Raw genomic sequence first — 22,529 nt, 5'->3', positions numbered from 1 at the left:
GCTGAGTCATGCAGATATCAAGAGAAAGGAGTGCTGATGTGTGCAGATAGCAAGGATAGCTGTAGATTTTCAGTGTGATGCACAGAGTCAGGCAATTTTCTGGTTTACCTCATGACATTAAAATAGAGAACTGCATCATGTAGTCTTGGGTTGCTTTCCTCTAATGCAACTAGTTAACTCTTAACCAGACAGCACTCCTTCATGAACCCTCTGAAAAAATGTACTTGCATCTAGTGTGCCTATTTTGGTAACAGATGCATAAAAAGAATTAACAGAAAATAGGTATCTGGTTCTTCGCTTTTTAATTGGAATATAGCTATCATAGGTAGGTACTAGGCTATTGGCCAAATAAAGAACCACTTTAGAGAAACAGAAATAATCCAAAAATCACGACAATAGATCCAGTTCCAGTAATTTATTGCACACAAGTTACTGACCCTAGCGCCTCGGCCTTCGCCTTCCAAGGGAATACCTATTGGCCCCAGGGCCTATATAAGCCTAGCCAAAAAATGTACCCTGCCTTTCACCACTCAAGAAAATTATTTTCCTGTGCCCCTGTTGAGCAGAGCCACAGAAGTGATCCCTGGGGTGAATTTCCCATTTCCCATCCAATCCTCAAAATTTTTCTTGAAGAGTGCTAATGAGGAGCTCTGTTTGACATAGATAGGTAGTCTGTTCCAGAGTATGGAAAGTCTCTGGGACAGGAATCTATCCCTCCAGCATGTTCTGTTTATTGTGGTGAAAAGGTTTAGGTCCCTAGAGCGTATAGCTCGGAGGGATTGTGATTTCTTTAAGTGGAGCATATCCAACAGCTCTGGGTTTGACATAGCTTTGTATGTTAGGCAGAGATCGCCCCTGAGTAGGCGATATGTGATAGAGTAAAGCTGTAGTTTTTTGAGATGGTCTGCGTAGGGCATCTGTTTGAGGCCAGTAATCCTCTTTGTGAGGTATTTCTGTGGTCTTTCCAGTTGTTGTAGATGTCTTGTGAGGTACATACCAAAAGGGGCATTGTACTCTATAATGGGTCTAATGAGTGATGAGTAGAGGGGAACAAAGACCTCTTTTTTTCTGGATGAGAATCCTTTTGTGATGAGATAAGCCACATAGAAGGATTTCCTGACCACTGTGGCAATGTGATTATCAAAGGAGAGACTACTGTCCACCTGTGTCCCAAGGTCTCTTATCACATTTTCAGCATTAAGTAGACTACCAGCTATGTGGTAGTTCATGGGTACAGAGTTTTTACCAAAGGGGACGACAATACACTTTTTGGCACTGAGCTTCAGGCCATGGCTTTGACACCAGGTATCTGTCTCAGTGAGGCCCTTTTGTAGTTTGTCCACATCGTTAGGAGTTTTGATTATGGCTCCTAGTTTGCAGTCATCTGCAAACTTTGTTAGCCAAAGACCTTCTGTGTTAGCCTGCACTTCAGAGAAGTAGATACCAAATACGAGAGGACCCAGGACTGAACCCTGTGGTACTCCACTTGTCACTGGTCTGAAGTTGGATTTGGAATCTGCTACTTTCACAGTGTGGGTTCTGTCTATGAGCCAGTTGGCAACCCACCTTATGACATAGGGATTTATACCTAGTTTAGTAAGCTTATCTATAATTCCAGAGTAGGGGATGGTGTCAAAAGCCTTGGCGAGATCTAGATAAGCTGTGTGAACCATTTTACCCTCATGTATGGCTTTGGTGACTGCTTCAAAGAAGTCAATCAGGTTTAGAAGACATGAACTGCCTTTTACAAACCCAAACTGGGTAGGGTCCAGAGTTTGGATATTACCAATGTCTTTGTTTATGAGTTCCATGATGATACGTTCCATGACCTTGCAGATCAGGCTCATCAGGCTAATGGGGCGGTAGTTACCGGGGTCTGTCATGGCTCTACCTTTGTGGAGTGGGATAACCATCACGGTGCACGATTCAGTGGGTACAAAGCCTGAGGTGAGGCTATGACTGAACATGATACTTAGGTAGGGTGCCAGTTCATTCTGTAGTTCATGTAGAACGCAGCCTGGGATATTGTCAGGTCCTATGGATGCTGTGTTCTTGGCTTTGGAGAGTGTGTTTTTTACCTGTGCAGCCGTGATTATAGGAACTTTGCATTCTTACGGTATAGAGATGGGCCCTCTAGGGGGTGAGAGGGGGATAAAGTTAGCACTGAACCTATCTACTAGGATGCTGGCAATATCAGTTGGTTCTGTATATTTAGCGCCATTGTGCTGTAACTCAGAGCAGATCTGATTGTTCCCATTGAGATTCTTGACATAGCTATAGAATGTTTTGTGGTTGTTTTTAGAATCAGTGGCAATTTTGTTTTCGTAACTATCTTTGGAGGATTTTATGAGGGATCTCAGCTTCTTCCTGAGGTTGACCAGGGAGTTCCTCCACTCATGGGATTTTACTCTTTTTTGCAATAGTTTCTTTCTTCTGTTGTAGAGTTTGTTTATGGCAGAGGACCACCAGATCGGCTTCCTTTTTTTGGAGGATAACATCTTAGTTCTATTAGGGATAGCATGATCCATGCACTCGTGTAAGTGCTTATAAAGTGCATTTGTGTAGGATTCAGCAGTCATACCTCTATTGTCCATCTGCATGGGTGTCGTGAAGTTTGCCACTTCTGTCTTAAGAAGTGTGAAGTTGGCTTTGGATAAGTTTTTTTATGATGGTTTCCCTAATTGGGGGTGGGGGTGGGATGTGGATGTCTAGGCTGATTAGCTTGTGGTCAGATCGGACCAACGAGGAATTGACCTCTGGTGTGGAACACTGGTTTCCCGTGTTGGTAATGACCAGGTCTAGGATATTGCTGCCCCTGGTGGGGGTGTGAATAAGTTGATCCAAGGCGTTGGAATTTATGAATTCTAGAAAACGTTTAGCAAAAGAGTTGGTACATGAGTAGTTTTCCCAGTTAATGGTGGGGTAGTTGAAATCACCCATTATTAGGGTGTTGGGTTGTACCCTAATACTTTCCAGTGTATCAAGAAATAAGGAGTGGGAATCCTGGGGCATGGTGGGGGGTCTGTAGCAAGCTACAATTTGGATTGCAGTCTTGCCCAGAGTTAGTTGCACTTGAATAATCTCGAATGCATTATGTTGTGCAACTAGCCTGGAGGTGTGGATATCCTTAATGAATATGGACACGCCTCCGCCTTTAGTGCTTCATTCTGGGTTAGGTGGCCGAAAGGTGTGGTATGAATTGTAGCCTGTTAATGCAGGGGTGCTCTCTGGAGCTTTGAACCAGGTCTCTGTCACTGCACAGATGTCAATGTTCTCCATTTTAAGGAGTGCCTTGAGTGAGTACATTTTGAGGTTTAGACTTCTAGCATTGAGTAGCATTACCCTCAGATTTTGCTTGCTTGTACCTGTTACGGTGGTGACTTTGTCATTTGAACTTTGCCTAAAAAAGGCACTATAGGGGTGGCAAGAGCCTTAGCCAGTATCCGGAATCCTACGGGCGACAGCTGCAGGCCATCTCTGGCAAAGCATCGTGGTCTGAAGATCATGTCATCCCAGGCAGACAAATACTGGATCCCCTTTGAATGATACCAGAATCTTAGCCAATTGTTGAAGTCAATCATTTTGTCTTTGTACTGTGGTATCATTCTAGGTGATGGCAGAATGCTACTCAGGGTTAGGGTCATACCTGCCTGGGATATCATAAACTCTGATGTCATTCTGTGACTATGCTTCCTTTCCTTGATATCCAGTTATCTATACAATATTAGTCAAAGGCCAACAGATGGGCAGAAAAGCTTCCTAAAATTAACTGATATCAGACAAAAATCTCAAGGAAGGACACAGAGAGAAAAGAGATGGTTATCACAAAATATACTCCCTATACAGTAGACACTAACACGATTAAACTTTTTTTATTATACATTTTGATGATGATGATAGAGCTATGTATATAGCTATGTATATATGTGTGTGTGTGTGCGTGTGTATGTGTGTGTGTGTGTGTGTGTGTGTGTGTGTGTGTGTGTGTGTGTGTGTGTGTGTGTGTGTGTGTGTATATATATATATATATATATATATATATATATATATATATATATATATATACAGATATATATATATATATATATATATATATATATATATATATATGTGTGTGTGTGTGTGTGTGTGTGTGTGTGTGTGTGTATGTAGATTATGGTTATACAGAAATGTACCATTAGAAGATCCTAAGCATTACCTAGGAGCTTATTTGACTGCAAATTATGTATGATCTCCAGCATGTGGGTATTGACACTGTAGTAATTTTCAGATATGATTTTAATGAAAAAAAATACAACTTGTACAGTTAATAGGAAGATTAATAGTACATTTATGATTGCTTAGCTCAAGCTTTGGGAATACTTGAAACATGACTGATTCGGTATAAAGGCACAATATAAGAGAAAAAGGCAGCTGAGTATTTCTACTGCAGGTAAAAATCACTGAATTTTGCCACAAATTTTTGGTCTGTTCTTCATAAATTTTGTGATTTTTCTTGAAAATCACTGAGGAGTGAATTCATTAAGTAATGGCATGCATTTGAGTTTCGGATTTCATATTCAGAAAATTTGTTCTAACACAAGCTGTGTTATTCTAGGAGCTTTCTAAGTTTATGAGAGCAATATTTAAAATCTCTCCCTATTTTTAGCCCCCCCCCTTCATTATTTTGGATTTTGTCCTGTTTTCTTGTGCTGAGAAGTTGAGAGATATGATTAAATTATATATAGCATGGTGTCCTTCACCATAATTAGAATGTTCTGTCACTTTTTTGCTTTTCTATTTTGAATGTGGTTTGCAGAATTGCTTGCTCCTATCTTGACATATTCTAGAACACAGAACAGAATTAAGAATGCATGTGTTGTTGTCAGTTTCTCCTTTATTCTCACTGATGGGTTGGATCCGATGTGTTGGATCCATCTTGGCCTTTACAAAAGCTTGAGGACTTCAGCAAAGCTCATGGGTCCTCTTCCCTACCCATAATGCAGTTCCCCTACTTCCCCCAGGTCTTGTTTACCGCACTGCTAGAAGGACCATCAAGCAAGCTCTGGGCTAAGTTTCATTTAATACTTTATTCTTTTATCATATTCTTTTATTGAATTCTTTCTCTTAAAAAATTTTATCTCCGCTGTTGGTAGCCGTTTAGTGCCTTGCCCATTTAGTTTAAGTTATTATAGTTTTATAGTTTTGTAGTTTTACTGTTCCCTTTCTGTTACTGTCTGTTAGCATCCATTACCCCACAGGACATCTAACTCCACCCATTTAAGTTAGAGGGTGTTCCTTTCTTTATCCCCTTCTGCTTAACCATTCATTTTAATTAGAGAATGGTTGTCAAAGTCCACTTAAGTGAGAGGACTTTCCCTACCGTTGGTAGTTGTATTAATATTTCTACTTTTCTCTACCCTACTTAATCATTCATTTAAGTTAGAGAATGGTTGACAAGAGTCCACTTGAGTTAGAGGATCTCCCCTTCCTTTTACTGTCCCTCTTGTTGTTAAAAAAAGAACTTTGTCTTTTTCTGGTTTCTTAGTATCTAGCATCTAGTATGTCACAAAAGGAGAATAAGCCTTTAGGATTTAAAAAATGTGAGAAATGTAGCAAAAAGAAAAATGCACCTCAGTGATTCCCATACATTGTGCTTACTGTTTGAAACCTCTTCACCTGCAGGAATTTTGTTCCATATGTCACTTTATCCAGAGGGCATTACTGAAATCCAAAAATAATTGATTTTGAAGGTTTTTTAAAAAACACATTTGTTGAGGCTACTTCTTCAGAATCTGTTCTCCTAAATCTGACAAGTCTGAGAAGATGGGAAAGAGACCTTCTCCGGCTCCAAAATCATGACCGGAGCTAAAAGTCAAATATCCTAAGGCATCTGCTCCAACAGTATCCTCAGAGCAGATGGCATTCTCTGGAGCAGGAACTTCCTTGGAGCCATCAATATCTTTGGCTATGAAATCCATTACAGACTCATCCACTCTGAAAGAACCCAAGCCAACTGAGTATCATTATCAGAACTGATTTCCATTCTTGGAGCTGGTATCTTCCAAGTTCCCGTTTCCTTCCTTGGCTAGGTCCAGATCTCCCACATTGTCCACTAAGTCTACTAAGAGTCTCTTCAATGAAGATGTGGATAGGGTGGAGCAGAGGCTTCTAAGACACCTGCCTTGGCCAAACTTCTTTTGGATACAAACGCAAAGAAGTCAGATCAGACTCATCTTACCCCTTTGGCACCTATTCAAGTGTTTCCTCCCAGATGAAACATTCTCTGGGAGCTGACACTCACCGGTCAGGTCCTTGGAGCTGGTTTGCATCCCCTCAGATCTGACTATGTCTGTCGGGGTCTTGGTGTGGATGGGTTTGGCTCCCACCTCATCTTTGGAGCTTTTATCTCCTGCAATATGGGCTCTATCAGCTCTGACATCCTTTTTTATGGGTTTGGGGAGTTCTTCAGAGCAGGGGTGGACTGCTTTTGAAGTTATGAGGAGGGTAATGACTGCTCCTCAGTCCCAGACCCAGTCTACCTCAGAGCTTCCTCTCTCATTGGCGCAGGTCTTCACTTCATCACCTCCTTCCACAAACCTGCAGAGATCCAAGGCCTCAGGATGTCCCCAGTGGACTCCCCCCTCTTCCAACACTTCCCCAGAATATCCCACTGAGGAAGTCCATCAGAAGACATCATGCAAGAGGAAGCATCTGGACTCCCCAGAGGAGTCCATCACTTCAGATACCAATGTTGATGATACAGAAGGGTCCCCAGGGTCACTTCCTGAGGACGTCTCTTTTGGAGACTGGAAATACTGAAACAAAGAGGTGACTGGCAGTCCTCTTCTCCTTCACCCAAAGAGTAACTATGCCTGAAGGCTTTTGGATCTCATCCTTTAACCCTCTGTGTGACATCGCCTTCTGATGACCTTATTCAGTTAATCTCTCAGAAGGCCTGGGAGAACCCAGACTCCATAGAGCCCACTCGTAGGAGGCCATATGAGTACATCACAGCCCCTAAGGACCAAGCTTTTCTTACCAAAGGTGTAGCAGTGGATGCCGTTGTCATGGCAGCTGCCATGAATAAGGAACTTTCTGAGACCAGTTCCTCTATCCATCCTCCTAGGACCATGGATAGGTATGGGAAGAGCATCTTCTGTCCAGTGGCTTTTACTTTATGATCTCTGAACTATCTCTCCCACTTCACCAGACATCAGAGGGATCTGCAAAAAGAACTATCAGACTCCCTCAAAGGAGCTGTAGATGATGCGGTGGCAGATAAGATCAACACTCAGCTCACTACCCTCAACTTTGTGGTAAACTCCTCCATGAGACTCATCTCGTATGCAGCAGATTGAGTGAGTAAGGGAGCAGGTTCTGCCATCTTCATTAGGAGGTAGGCCTGGATGTGCCTTTGTGACTTTACTGCGCCCTTTAAGTCTTCCTTTGTTAATGCTCCCTTCAATGACTCATCTCTGTTTGGACCCAAGGTAAAAGAAATGCTAACCTGGTGTGAACAGGAGTGTAAGATCTTATCTGCCATTGGAGTCCATTTTTCCACACCCACCAGACCATTTCCAAAGGGTCAAAAGTCAAGTGGGAAGATGTGGTTCAAAAAATTTCAAAGGTCTTACCAGGACACTCGGGGTGGAAGTTCCCCCAGGGGCAGAGGGGGGAATAATAATGGAAGATGCCACCCACATGGCAGAGGAGGCCCACAAAATCAGGGCTACAGAGAATCTTTATTTGGCAGGCCCTTTCAGCATTCCTGAAGGAGTGCCTGACTGCTTACCTCTGGAGGCAGTCGGGGGAAGATTGTTACTGCACCTCAAAGCCTGGCAAAAGATAACCGATGACAAATGGGTGCAGGACATAGGTTCATAGGTTCATAGGTTCATACTAGGCTATCTGCCCTAGGGCATTTATAAGCCTAGCCAGAATGTGTTTGGCTTTCGCCACCCATTTTAAATTTATTTTGCTATGCCCTTTTTCAAGGTTAGTATACTGTGCCTCTGTCTAACAGTGACACAGAAGTGATACCCGGGGTAAACCTATGATCTCCCATCCACTCATCAAGATTCCTCTTGAAGAGAGTCAATGAGGGACTCTGCCTAACCTGGACTGGGATTTTATTCCAGAGTGAAGGGAGCCTCTGGGTTATGAATCTGTCCCTCCAGCATGTCCCATTTATTTCAGTGCTGAGGTTCAAGACTCTCGAGCGCGTAGCTCGATGGGATTTGGATTTTCTGAGGTGGAGCATGTCCACTAATTCCGGGATGGACATGGCTTTATACGTCAGGCACAGATTGCCTCTGAACAGGCGGTATGCCACTGAGTAGAGCTGGAGTTTCTTTAACCGGGCAGCATATGGCATCTGTTTGAGCCCTTTGATCCTCTTGGTGAGGTACTTTTGGGGTCTTTCCAGTTGCTGCAGGTTTCTGGTAAGGTACATCCCAAAAGGGGCATTGTACTCAATTATGGGCCTGATGAGGGATGAGTAAAGAAGCACGATGACCTCCCCTGATCTAGATGTGAATCCCTTCATGATTAGGTGGGCTATATAAAATGTTTTTCTAACCACTTTGGCCACGTGGTTGTCAAATGAGAGATTGCTATCAACTTGGGTCCCCAGGTCCCTAATTACTTCTTCTGTTTTTAATGGATTACCACCTATGTGGTAATTTGTGGGCACTTTGTTTTTGCCAAAGGGGATGACTATACACTTTTTGGCATTTAGCTTGAGGCCATGGCTCTGGCACCAGTTGTCTGTTTCTATGAGGCCCTTTTGGAGGATGCTTGTGTCAGCTGGAGAGTCGATTATGGCGCCCAGTTTGCAGTCATCTGCGAACTTGGTCAGCCACAGTCCTTCCCTGTTGGCCTGTACCTCTGAGAAATATATACTGAACAAGAGAGGTCCCAGGACTGAGCCTTGTGGGACACCACTTGTAACTGGTTTGGAGTCTGACATGGCTCCAGCAATTCTAACCATGTGGGTTCTGTCCTTGAGCCAGTTTGCAATCCATCTAGTGACATAGGGGTTTATATTTAAGCTGGTGAGCTTATCTATAATGCCCGAGTGGGGTATTGTATCGAAGGCTTTTGAGAGGTCCAGGTAGGCTGTGTGGACCACCTTCCCCTCGTCAATGGCCTTGGTGACTGTTTCAAAGAAATCAACCAGGTTTAAGAAGCAGGATCTGCCCTTAACAAAGCCGAACTGGGTAGGATCCAGTGTCTGTAGGTCCCCAATATCTTTATTTATGAAGTCCATGATGATCCTTTCCATAGCTTTGCAGACCAAGCTAGTCAGGCTTATGGGGCGATAGTTTCCAGGATCCGTTGAGGTACCACCTTTATGGAGAGGGACCACTGTTGCTGTATGCCACTCTTTGGGCACATATCCTGTAGTAATGCTGAGATTGAACAGTAGTTTTATGTTTGGGTTTAGCTCTTCTTGGAGTTCATGTAGGACGCAGCCTGGGACACCGTCTAGTCCCATTGATGCTGTGTTTTTTGCTTTGGAGAGGGCGGCTCTTACCTGAGCACCTGAGATGTCAGGGGGGCAGCACTCTGCTGGGATAGATATTTATCCAAAGGATATATTATTCCCTTTTCTTTCTCAACCCCTGTAAATAAATCTGTTCCAGAAGTTCCACCCAGTCAGAAGGAACAAGAAACATTAGAAATTCAAAAGTTGCTCAAAAAAAGAGTCATCAAAGAAGTCCCCACAGACCAGAGAGGATCTGGATCTTACTCAAAATTATTTTCGTTCTAAAGAAAACAGGGGACTGGAGACTGATATTGAATCTCAGCAAACTATACAAATCAGTAAAGAAAACCAAGTTCTGGATGATAACACTGCAGTCAATAATTCCATTCCTGGAAAAAGACAATTGGATGTACTCTGTAGACCTTCAGGACGGATACTACCACATACTAATGAAAAGACAATCCAGAATGTTTTTGTGCTTCCAGCTAGGAGCCAGTCACTTCCAATTTTGAGCTCTGCCCTTTGATCTAACTACAGCCTTCAGGGTGTTCACCAAATGCATGGCTGTAGTAGCAGCTCATTTGAGACGCAGAAGATTACAGGTGTTTACATATCTGGATGACTGTCTCATTACCACACAGAGCAGGCTTCTTCTGCTACAAGCCAGAGACTATACCCTATAACTTTGCTCCTCTCAAGGCATTTCTATCAATTATGACAAGTCTGCTCTACAGCCATCTCAAAGTTTAAACTTTATAGGAGCAGAGATAGATACAACCATGCTGATAGCAAGACTTTCCCCCAGAAAGAGTGCAAGATCTATATTTACATGTGAAAATATTATTCAAGAAAACTTGAGCCACTGTGAGACAAGTACTACAAGTTCTGGGAAAAATGGCAGCTTCCATTGTACTTAACCCTTTAGTTCACCTACACATGCAAATACTTCAGTGGTTACTTTCGGCACAATGGTCAGTTCTGAATTTGCCAATGTCACACAAGATTCTCATAACAAAATCCCGCAAAAAGGATCTTGAATGGTGGATTCATTCTCCCTCAGTGTCTCAGGGCCATCCATTCATCCCTCTCCCACCCCAGGCTACGGTGACTAAAGATGCTTCCCAGATTGGGTGGGGGGCATTATCTGGGGAAGACAGTCCAAGGCACCTGGCAAGAACATGAGGCTCATCTGCACATCAGTCTTCTTAAGATGAGAGCAGTGTTGTTGGCATTGCAAGCACTTCAAAACACTCTCCCTCTAGGAACAATTGTGATTAAGTCAGACAATATGTCAGTAGTCTGGTACATAAATAAACAAGGAAGAACCAGATCGTACCCCCTTTGTCAAGAAGATCTAAGGGTTTGGCAATGGGCAACATCTTCCAGACATTTTCTGATTGCAATGCACATCCTAGGGAAATCCAATGTGATTGCAGTCACGAGTGGTCCCTCAATCAGAATGTAGTGGAAAGCATTTTCCACAAATGGGTCAGCCTTGCTGTGATCTCTTTACTTCACCCACCAATACCAAATGCAGCAACTACTTTGCCCTGATCACTCCTATGGGGGAGTCACCAAGGTATGCAGTTGTTCACGACTGGCCTCAGGGACTACTATATACCTTCTCCCCAATTACTCTAATTCCTAGGTTTTTGCAGAAAGCCAGTCTGTAGGAGACCACAGTAATCCTGATTTGGTTCTTCTTTATACAAACTCATCTTATGGAAGATCCATGGATTCTGGACCTGGCTCCCCATCTTCTGATACATCCATCGGGAATGGCTCATCCCAATTTTTAAAACCTCTAGTTGACAGCTTGGCCTCTCCAGTTCCCTTGATTGTCAGGTTTCCTCTTCTTTCATCTCCAGTAAAACATATCTTGTTGTCCTACCATAAGACCTCCACAAGAAAATTATACAAGAGTAAATGGAACAGGTTTGTTACGTGGGCAACTGACAAACAAATAGACCCCTTTTCTGCTCCCATACATTCTATAATGGAATTGCAAGCAAAACTATTTCATGAAGGTGCAGCTGCTTCTACTATTAAAGTCCATCATGTGGAAGAAGAGGGCTCTACTATCATGTCACACAGACTCTGCAAATCTTTTTTGAAAGGAACTACAATGATTAGACCTCCATATAAGGACCCAACTCCTCCTTGGGATCTAGATTTCATTTTAACAAACATCATTTATCCCTCATTTGAACCTTCAGCCACATGCGGTTGTCTTGGCAGACTCTTTTAAGTTGTGATTACCTCAGCCAGGAGAGTCTCGGAAATGCAAGCCTTGTCCACAAAGCCCCCTTACCTGTTTTTCCATAAAGACAGTCTCCTTGTACACTAACCCATCCTTTCTTCCTAAGGTCATGTCAGAAAATAATCTTAATCAATCTATTGAGCTGCCTGAGTTTTTCCCAAACTATCAAAACAAAAGCGAGTATATGCTGCATCTTTTAGATGTACATAGACAATTATGTTTTTGCTTACACAGAACTTCTAAGTTTAGAAAATCAGAGCAACTTTTTGTATCCTATTCCAACACCAGAAAAGGTTAGCCAGTCTCAAAGATTACCTTATCTAGATGGCTATCCCTTTGCATACCCCACATCTACAAAACTAAAAACAGAGCTCTTCCATTTACAGTAAAAGCTTATTCTTCCAGGTCAATAGCTACATCTACAGCGAGGTTACCTTTGGATAACATTTGCACTGCAGCTATTTGGGTGAAACCTCATACCTATATCACTCATTACAAAGTGGATTTGGCCTCCAGCAGTAGAGCCTCTTTGGAGTCTATGGTTCTGAGAAATATTCTCCCATGAGCCACCCAGGAATCAGGTTGCTTGGACACAGTCTCATCAGTGCGACTGACAACAACAGATAAAGAAGTTATGTATTTACCATAACATTCCATGTGTGTTGTCCATCTTGACCTTTATTCTCACAATCCACTCTCCATGCCCCCTTCCACTTTCCTTGGGAGACCGAGTAGACTCTACTTTGTGGACCTATATAGCCTCAGCAACGCTAGCTTGGCCCTTCATAATTATTACTTCTGTTGATCCTTTTGGCCAGATGAACAGTATTTCTCTCCTTAAACGTTCGGGGTGCGCAAACAAGATCTGGGGGAAGTAGCGGAACTGCATTATGGGTGGGGAAGGAGGCCCATGAGCTGTGCTGAAGTTCTCAAGCTTTTGTAAAGGCCGAGACAGATCCAATACATCGGATCCAACCCATCAGTGAGACTAAAGGTCGAAATGGACAAAGCATATGGAACGTTATGGTAAGTACATAACTTCTTTTTTTAACCAATTGGAAGATGCCTTTTTTCATGTTTTCTGATGTTTTACTTAAAATAGGTAGACCTATTTGAGGATTACCAGCAACATGAAGCAAAATAAACTGCATCTGAATGGCTGTTAATTGAGCATGCAGAACAATGAGTGAGATAATCATATAAACTAATCTTTTGTTTCCTCTCATGGATTGATATTAAGGAGTATTATAATATGGTGATGGATTTTTATCATCAGAGGGTGCCCTATAACTGCAGAAGCAAATATTTTACCTGTTGTATGTTGCATCCTAAGCAACAAATGAAAGACATAGCGAACCAATTGCAATTGTTTTAAAAATGAAATGTCCAATTTCTGGAAAAATGATTCAAAGAAGTACCCCTAAAAATAGAATAACAGCACCTTGATTTAACTTTTTAAGTAACCAGACTTTTTTTTTTATTTCTTGTGCATTCTTCCATGTAAGGAATGCAGCAGTATGTAACTTGTATCATTAAACATTAGTACACCTCTTTATTATTCCATACCCTAATCAGGATTCCCCATCATACTTCCCACCTGAGCTAATAGAACAGCTGATATCAAGTGATCTCTAAAAACCTAGAATAGCTTGAACTTTGTTGAGTTACTGCACACTTCAGTATCTACAACATCATGCTAATGCATAAGAAACTACCCCCACATTTCTAGGTGCCTGTGACAGACCTTTAATACATTGTCTTACTCTTATAACAGCCAGCTCTGTGACTTAGGGGCAAAGCCAAACTATGCCCTAGACACTTCCAATACAGCGAACAGCTGAGTTACTGGAGAAAGTGATACAGGAAGATAGGAATAGAGGAGCTGAAGCTGACTCACCTGCGGAGTGGGGTATAGGGGCTATTGATGGTTTTGGGGGAGGTCCATAACCAGATGTTGCACTAAAAGTGTGGTGCATCAGAGACTTGGAATCACACATGTGGAAGCACTCATCCATCCTTAGAAACAAATGTGATAGGGAAACAGCATATGCTTTTCATGGATATGAGAACTAAGCACAATAAATCTAACTGTTCATCATGGATGATGTCATGACACCTGGCTTGTAACTGTCATCCTAAAAGGATTGAAGGGAATGTAAAATTTACAACATTTGGGGAACGATTTGGTAAATAAGAGATCTGGGTGAATGCTAGATGGCAAGAGTGGCAACTGGGTAAACAAATACTTTACTGAAAAAAAAAATATTTCCCTTTGACACCGAAAAATAAAACAAAGATCATATATATAAAATATAGATTATTAGACTTTTTTCTTTACTTTTTGCCATACAGCAGAGAAAAATAAAAATTTTAATCAGAAAGTAATACAGTTAAAGTACAGGATACATAATCCTAATAACTCCATAAATCAATAGACTATTCCAGATTTACCTGTAGGTAGCATGGGCTCCATCTTCACCCTTGAGATCCAACCACTACAATTTTCTCTGAATCCTAGCATGCCTTATATAGTACAGTAATTAACAATGAAAGGGATATTTGCTGTTTAATGACATATAGTGTGTTTACTTATATTTATTCACTTTTAAAAGATCTCTTTAAATTAGTGTAGTACTATTTTGCAGTGTAACAATGTTTCAAATATTGCATTCTTTCTGTTTATACGACCCAAATATTATCTCAGTTTTGTTTGGTCATGGAAATTATTAGTTTATTCTTTGTCACAACATGAGTCACTGAGACACAAAATGAGGCAGTCATTTGTAACACAGTTACATTGTTTCTGATCAGGGTTGCTATACAACACATGAGAATATTCTTACAAACGCATTGTAAATACAGACTGGCCATGTAAAACTGAGTTTATCATGATATTGACTCTGCGAAGGTTTAGTGTTGGAAGTGAAATGAAGCAGCAAGATGGTGTATAGATGCATGATCTGGAAGTACGTCCTTGAAATAACTTCAAAAAAAGAGATAGCTATTTAATAACATATTAATTGTTGACATTATTGAATTTTGCATTTTTTTAAGTTATTATTGAAAATTAGGGAAATGGATTGATCCCAAAGGACCCTTTTCAAACATGACCCCGGCCCACAGCAAAACAGTACACTGGAAACATTAATTCAATATACATTCTAAATGATACATCCAAAAAGTTGGCAGCATATTAGCATATTTGCAGACCATTACAAATTTAATAGTTGTTCACAGTTAGGCACAATTATAGCATATGATAAATGTTACAAGCTATCAATTAGTCTGGCATTAACTACTCAAAGCTATTGTGATGATGGAGTACATCCAGAATGGACAGCGAAAGTAGTGAAATATTATAGCAGGAAATTGCTCTGCCAAGTGATAGGTTATCTTGTCAGAGGAATGACATATGAAGGTGGGTTTTATTTCAGGGTGACTGAGTGAGCAATCCTGAAGATGGATTGTTCAACTGTCTCACAGAGTCTACTGAGTAAATCTCATGTTCAAGGGTTGGGAACATGAGGATTATCTGGTATACAATGCAGGATTCACCAAATTTGTTTTAGCAAATATTTTGGACATCAGAAGCAAGCACCCCTTATTTACTACACCATGTATAGGGTCTATATTATATGCTTAAAAGAACCCTTTTTTTAACACATAAAGAGTGACACATAAAGAACAAAAGCTTTAAACTGCAAATGGCCACCTCCCGCAATTTCTTTCCTAGGGAAAAAAATCACTTGGCCGTAAACACAAAAACAAACTTTAAAACCCTAATCAAGTGGGGGGCTTTGCCTCCACACCCTCCTAACTAAATATGCTGACTCCGAGATTGCTCTACATTGGAGAAAAGGGCAATTCCCAATAATGGGCAAGTGAATTTTTCACAGGGAAAAAATTTGTGGAAGTGGCCGTTCGCAGTTACCTGCATTCGCTCTTTACATGTCTTCATTTAAGCGTTCAATGAAGACACTCTTCAAGCTTCTAATATAGACCCCATACATAAAATATTTCAATTATGCTCCAAAAATGTCATGTAGAATATTCCTTAACCATTCTGTATTACATCTACCATTTCTCATTAACTCTTTATTTTAACAATACACTCATCTGCAATATCTAATTATTCTCTCATATTCCACCTACTTCACCTTCAAAGATAACTCTTATATGCACTATATCTAGAATTCATTCGCTATAATGACTGTAACACTTATGAATTATAATATCCTTCTTACTCCACAAACCCATTTCCCTATTTTGCTTATATCAAATCCCATATTTCACTTTATATGTGTTTGAAAAGTTTCTCTATCCCCTGTGTCATTATGGTGTATAGCTCATCCATCTGATTGTCTTATGTAGATTTATTTCCGATACAATATACTTTGCAAACTGTAAACTGTTATGTGCAATCTGCTGAATAGTGTCAGAGATAGCTTTTCTTTACTTTAAATGCCCAAATTACCTTAGTTAAAGTGCCATGTTATATCCTTGCAAGCTACAGGTTCCCCTCTGTCATCATCATAAATGCTCTTTTTCCCATTTTGTACATGGTGTCAGTGTATTGTGTCAACTGTGACAATCTTTCTCCATTCAATGCCGCTCTCCTACCTTCTTCAACACTCATGCCTGACTGTCATAGGTCTCATTTTACACAATCCATCCACATCTTTGCTGGATGCCCTCATTGCCTATTGCCTTCTTCCTGTCTGTCCCAAATCTTCACCAGTTTGTCTTCTGCTTTTCTGCACATTCCTGAACCAACTTTTCTTCAATTGGAGCTACTTTGACTTTAACTCTGATGTCCTCATTTCTTTATCTGCCCCACGGTGTGCATCCTACCTCATGTCTCTGGCACTACCTCTGTATCTTCTCTAGATTTCTCAATTGCTCTGCCCTTACTGCCCAGGTTTCTGTACCATACAGTGGTAAGGGCTACAACACTGTTTTGTGCACCTTGCTTTTCAGCTTCTTTGGCGTTCTTATGTCATACACAACACCTGATGCTCTGTGCCAATTGGCTGCAGTCCCTCTGATTTTATCTTTGACCTCCTCATTTAGACTTTTCTTTTCCTCAACCCCCCCCCCCCAGATATTTGAAGTGGTTAACCTGTTCACTATTTTCCCCTTCTATCTCAATTCTCAGATTCTTATGATTTCCCCCATTTGTTGCCATTACAACTGTCTTACCTGTACTTAGTTTTGTCTCATGTGCCTTCAGTGTTGCATTCCATTCTCCATTCCTTTGCTGAAGGTCATGCTTAGAGTCTGCCTGTATTGCTATATCATCTGCATACAGCAATTTTGTTGAGCTGTCCTCTCTGACTTGTTTGCTAATGTAGTCCATCACTAGTTTAAATGTCAGCGAACTCAGAGCTGAATCCTGGTGTATACCCACTCCCACTGGGATCCCCTCTGTGAGACCAAACACCATTCATACTTGAGTCATTGGGTACTTGTACATAGCTTGCACTAATTCTACCAATGTTTCTGGGACTTCAGATCACTGCAGTACTGGCCAAATTAGCTTTCTTGAGACCTTGCCTTATGATTTATTCATCTAAGAATGCCCAGTTGGACTCTTGTCATTTTAGCTTCTTCTGAAGTATCTGTCCCACAGCAAACATTGGGTCAGTTGTGCTGCATCCTGATTTGAATGTGAACTTCTCATCTCCCATCTTACTTTCTACTGCTCTGCATATTTGTTTATCAGTCACTCTCTCCAGAACTTTCAGACAATGTGACAGGAGTTTGATATCTCTGTATGCCCACAGTAGTGAATTTCCACTTTGTTGTTGAACACTGGCAATACAATGCTTATTCTCCAGTCATCTGGCATATGTCTTTCTCACCACACTGCTATGAGTACCCTCAAAATCCATTTATCCCTTATCACACCCAACATCTTTATCATACCTGCTGTGACCTCATATGAGGCTGCTGCTTTCCCTGACTTCATTTCCCTTTAGTGTTGTCCTTATTAATTCTATCAAAGGCTGCTGGAAGTACTCCTTCCATCTGCCTTTGATGTCCTGTGGACTGGTGAGCAGGTTGTTGCTGGCATCCCTAATGGCTGGTGTCTGACTTTTTCTTTATCTTTCTGTCTTTACCTTCCAACCTGGTATAGTTTATTTGTACCATCTACTGAGTCACATTCCAGAAGCTGTTAGAATACATATGATGCCTTGTTCTCTGTTATTGCAACTTCTCTCTTAGCCTCTTTATTAGCCAACCAGTATTCCTTCCTAACTTGGTCCACCTTTTATGCCTCTATCATTTTCATGTGCTCCTTTATTTTGGTGACTTCCTGGACTTCTGCATTCCACCACTAGCTTTCCTTATGTACTCTATTTCCATACTTAGTTTGGCCACATATCTGTTCTGTAGTCTTTACAATGGCTGTTTTGAGGCACTGTTATTCTTCTTTAACTCCACATATTTCCTCTTCTTCGTGAGGTGCTAGAGCCCTGATCAGTTCTTTGAACTGTTGAGTCTTCTCTCCAGTCAACCTGATCTCTGTTGACCTTAGAGCCTTCTCTGTCCACTGCTTGCAGCTGACTGTGGCAAGAGTGGTTTATGCTGTGGCTCGGCTGTTTCACTGGGGATAACTATGCAATTATTGATTCTACCCCAGTGTCCTTTAATTACTATGAGGAAGTCTACTTGAGTTGGATGTTGGCCAGTCTTTTATGTGATCTTGTGACTTTCTCTCTTTCTGAACCATGTGTTGACTACTATTTACAGTAGACATTTGCCAAACAGAAGTCTAGAATGGCCTCTCCTTCTTTATTTCTGCTGTCCCACCCATGTGGACCTAGACAGTCCTCATATCCTGTTCTGTTTGTCCCAATATGTGAATTCATGTCACCCATTATCAACACCAATTCCTGTTTTGCTTTATCTAGTAGGTCCTGCAGCTGCAGTATCACAACCCTGCTGTGGGCATAGGGTGAGATTATGAATACTGTATTATCATTAGGCTGAAGTCTGATTGCCTTGAGTCTGTCACTAATTCTGATGACATCATTCACTGTCTTCTGAAGTTTCTCCCTCACCACAGTTCCCACACAATTTCTAGTCTGTCCTCCTCCTCACTAGTAGACTGTGGATCCCAAGCCAAGTGACTTGGTTGCACTGCTATTCCATCTTGTCTCATGCATACATAGAACATCAAACCTCCTCCCTACCATCATGTCATCCACTTCCAAGCTCCATCCTGTCAGTGTACCTACATTGAGTATACCAATTATTAGTTTAAGTGTGGCAGGTTGATTGATATTATGTCCAGCTTTGGCTGAACGGAGCTATGCCAGGTAATCCACCTGGACACTGGCTGGTCAGTAACTTATTGACCCAGGGCGGCTGAGCTTTATGGTGGGTGTACACTGGCCAATAGAGGCATTTACACCACTCCCACCATTGCCATGAGTCCTTGAGGTATGTCAGAGCAGGCTGGGTCCTCAACTCACTTATCACTGGCAAATATTCATGCCCATTTGATGACATTAGTCAACCTGATTGAATCACCTACCATGATATTTTTACACTGTTTAGTGGCCAGCTCTCCCACAGCACACAGTCTATAACCAGCTATAACCCAGAAAAATCATAATACATACTTAAATGTATTGGAGACACTCCCCATTCAACATAACACCATACTCATGAACAAATTAACTATTCCAGCATAAACTGGGAATCATGCATAACCCATTACGTGCAGATTCAGTGGTTCCTGGAAATTGTAAATTCAAACACCTGGGATCAGTTAGTATGTACATCCTCTAGCTGTGCAAACATCCTTGATCTGGTCCTCATAAATATCAGAGAATGTTGCATCCTCCCTTGTTTAAAGTTCTTGCTGGTCAGATCTGACCACAAGTCTGTCTTCTTTGAAGTAATGTAGAGCTTTTTAGAATTATTGTAGGGCAAACTTCTACTTCTAAGTGACACCCTGGCAAAATTTCAGGCCTCCTCCAAACCCAGAAAATGCCACTTTGTATGCAAAATCATTCACAGAAACCTTGTATAATCATATTAACAGCTGCATTCAAACAGATACACCTACCTGGATTAAGCACAGGATCAACTCAATAAACAAGATGTTAAGGTGGAATCCCAACACTAATATGTTGCATACCTCTCAGCTGACCAGATTTTAATAGAATGTCTAAATTTTTGACTCATATTTTTAGTCCATTTCTCATAAAATTGTAGTTTTCTGGTAAATCACTGGCAAATCATTCAAGGATGAAGACAGAAAAAAATGTCAGACATTTGATTTTTAGACTTCATATCCTTCAAAAAAAATCATGCTAATGCAAAACCTGTTATTCTAACAACTTTCTAAGTTTGTAAGAGCAATATTTAAAAAGTGACCCTATTTTTGTGCCTTTGTTCCCCCCCATTATTTGTTGGTTTTTCCAGATTTTTTGCTCTAACAGGTTGAGCGGTATGAATGTTGCATAACAAAAGGTAGACATTTGTCATGAAAATTGGGAGGCGAAAAGCCCAGCAAAGTAATAAAATACCTCATAAATCTAAACAAGCTACTCAGGAGACTAAATCAAGTCTATCAAACCTAAATTTGAAGTAAAATTAGCTTCCCAGGCCAAGGACAATTACAACACTTTCTTCAGCTATGCCCATACACTCAAAGGCAATACACAGCAATGTACTGAGTTAATTGTAAATGGTGCCACCTATTCAGAGACAGAAGATATTGCAAACTATATTTAGCTCCAAGTTTACCCCCTCTCCCTGCCAGATGTCCCTCTGGAAATACTCACATCCATAACTCCAACAACTATCTCTAGAGAGCAGTTACTCAATGTGCTTTCCAAGGACATGAGCATTGCACTGATGGGTTCTGATAATTTATTTATTTATTTATTTATTTGCCATTTGTTAATCTGCTTGGTCGAGCTGAGCCATTTAACCATTTTCAGTGGAGACCCAAGGAGAAAAGCTCCAAAAATACAAAACTTTAGTATAATGATTAGAATACAGTAAAATATAAGAAATTAAAAATTTTCATATAGAAGAGAAAATAATGAAATGAGATACATAATGATAACAGAGACATGTATAGTATACAGTGGAGATACAAATGAAAACAAATATATGCAAAATAAAGTTTAACAACCTACTTCTATGTTCATGCTCATCTCAGTTCACTGCTAATTATTACATTAACGGTAGCAAATGAATCCATGTGTATGCAAAGTAAAGTTTAACAACTTATTTTGATTGTCATGTTCTAGTCTCAAATCACTGTTTATTGTTAAGTGAAGTGTAAAGTTTTAGAGGCTATTCTTTACATGGAAGAGTACACTCGTATGCAAGACTTTTACAGGTTGGAACAGATTTGAAGAAGTTATGGCAAGACGGGGTACTTGAGCACATGGAAGATTATGGCAAGAACAGGTTTTTGAGTTCAGGAGGTAGTTTTTAACTTCAGGTTTGAAGCAGGTGGTACTTGTGATGTTACGTATGTAAGCGGGCAGCCTATTCCAGGCTTGGGAGACAGTGGGTCTATAAAGGAGTTTGCCAATATTTTTGTGAAATTTATGGATATCTAGAAGATTCTGGTCTGAGCTACGAAGTGGGTGAACTGGAATGTAGCAGGATACTAATGAAGAGAGTGAGGGACTGGCCAAGGATTTACTTAGTAGGGAGTGACTGAGCTGCAACTGTGAGATAAGCAGGAGCTGGAGGAATTCAAGCCATTAGAGATGGTTTAGGGAAAGGCAATGATGAGATATGTATGGTACGTTACTGGCAAATCTGTCTATGCTGTTATAGGCCTGTTCAAGTTTGGATAGGAGAGATGACTGAACATGGGTAAGGACAGGAGAGGTATAGAGAAGGGAAGGGAGGAGAAAGGCTTGAACAAGAGAAGGTCTGATTTGGGAGCTAGGAATTTTCTGTTTCTGTAGAGAAGGCCTAGTTTTTGGTAGTTTTTTTTTTTTAATACACTGTTTTATATGGATGTCAATTTTTAGCTGGTCGTCACTTATAGTTCCAAGTAGTTTGGTGTGAGGATCAGCTGTGATGGGGGCTTTATTGAAAGAGAGTATGGTAAAAGTGGATTTGTGGTGAGAGAGGGATTTGGGAAGGAAAAGTAGAATTTTAGTCTTTTTGGGGTTAAGTATAAGCTGATGTTCGGCTAGCTATTTTTCAACAGATGAGAAAGTATGTTGTGTGATAGAATGAAGGTCAGAGATGTTATCAGAGATAGAGATGACAGTGGAGTTGTCAGCATATTGTATGAGAGAAGAAAATGTGCAGGAGGAGTGCAGATCATTAGTAAAGATGTTGAAAAGGATAGGACAAAGGATTGAGCCCTGAGGGACATCAGTTTGGATAGGTAGGAAGGGGGACCAGGCAGATTGCCATCTAACAGACTGGAGTCTGTCTGAGAGATAGTTAGAGAACCAGCTAATAGTATAGTTAGAGGTTGAGTTCAGATAGTTTTGCAATAAGCTTAGAATGAGAGAAAGTATCGAAAGCTTTGGAAAAGTTGAGAAAGAGACAGGATACTAGAAGGTTGTTGTCCATGGCTTCTGCAACAGTATGTGTGAAGGAGAGTAGGGCAGTGGAGGTACTATGATTAGGTCTAAAGGCATGCCAGGTAGGGGTTAGGAGATCACTATCAATTACGTACTTAAGAAGCTGGTTATGTATACTTTTTTTTGAGGATTTTGGAGAGTGGACAGAGAATTAAAATGGGTCTCTACTTGGAAGGATCTGTGGAGTTACCTCCTTTGTGTAGTGGTATGGTGTAAGAAG

Source organism: Protopterus annectens, chromosome 1.part1 (genome assembly GCF_019279795.1).
Source record: "Protopterus annectens isolate FY-2018-M chromosome 1.part1, PAN1.0, whole genome shotgun sequence".
Classification (NCBI taxonomy): Eukaryota; Metazoa; Chordata; order Ceratodontiformes; family Protopteridae; genus Protopterus; species Protopterus annectens.
The sequence above is the reverse complement of the archived record's forward strand: the minus strand, read 5'-3'. Positions refer to the sequence as shown.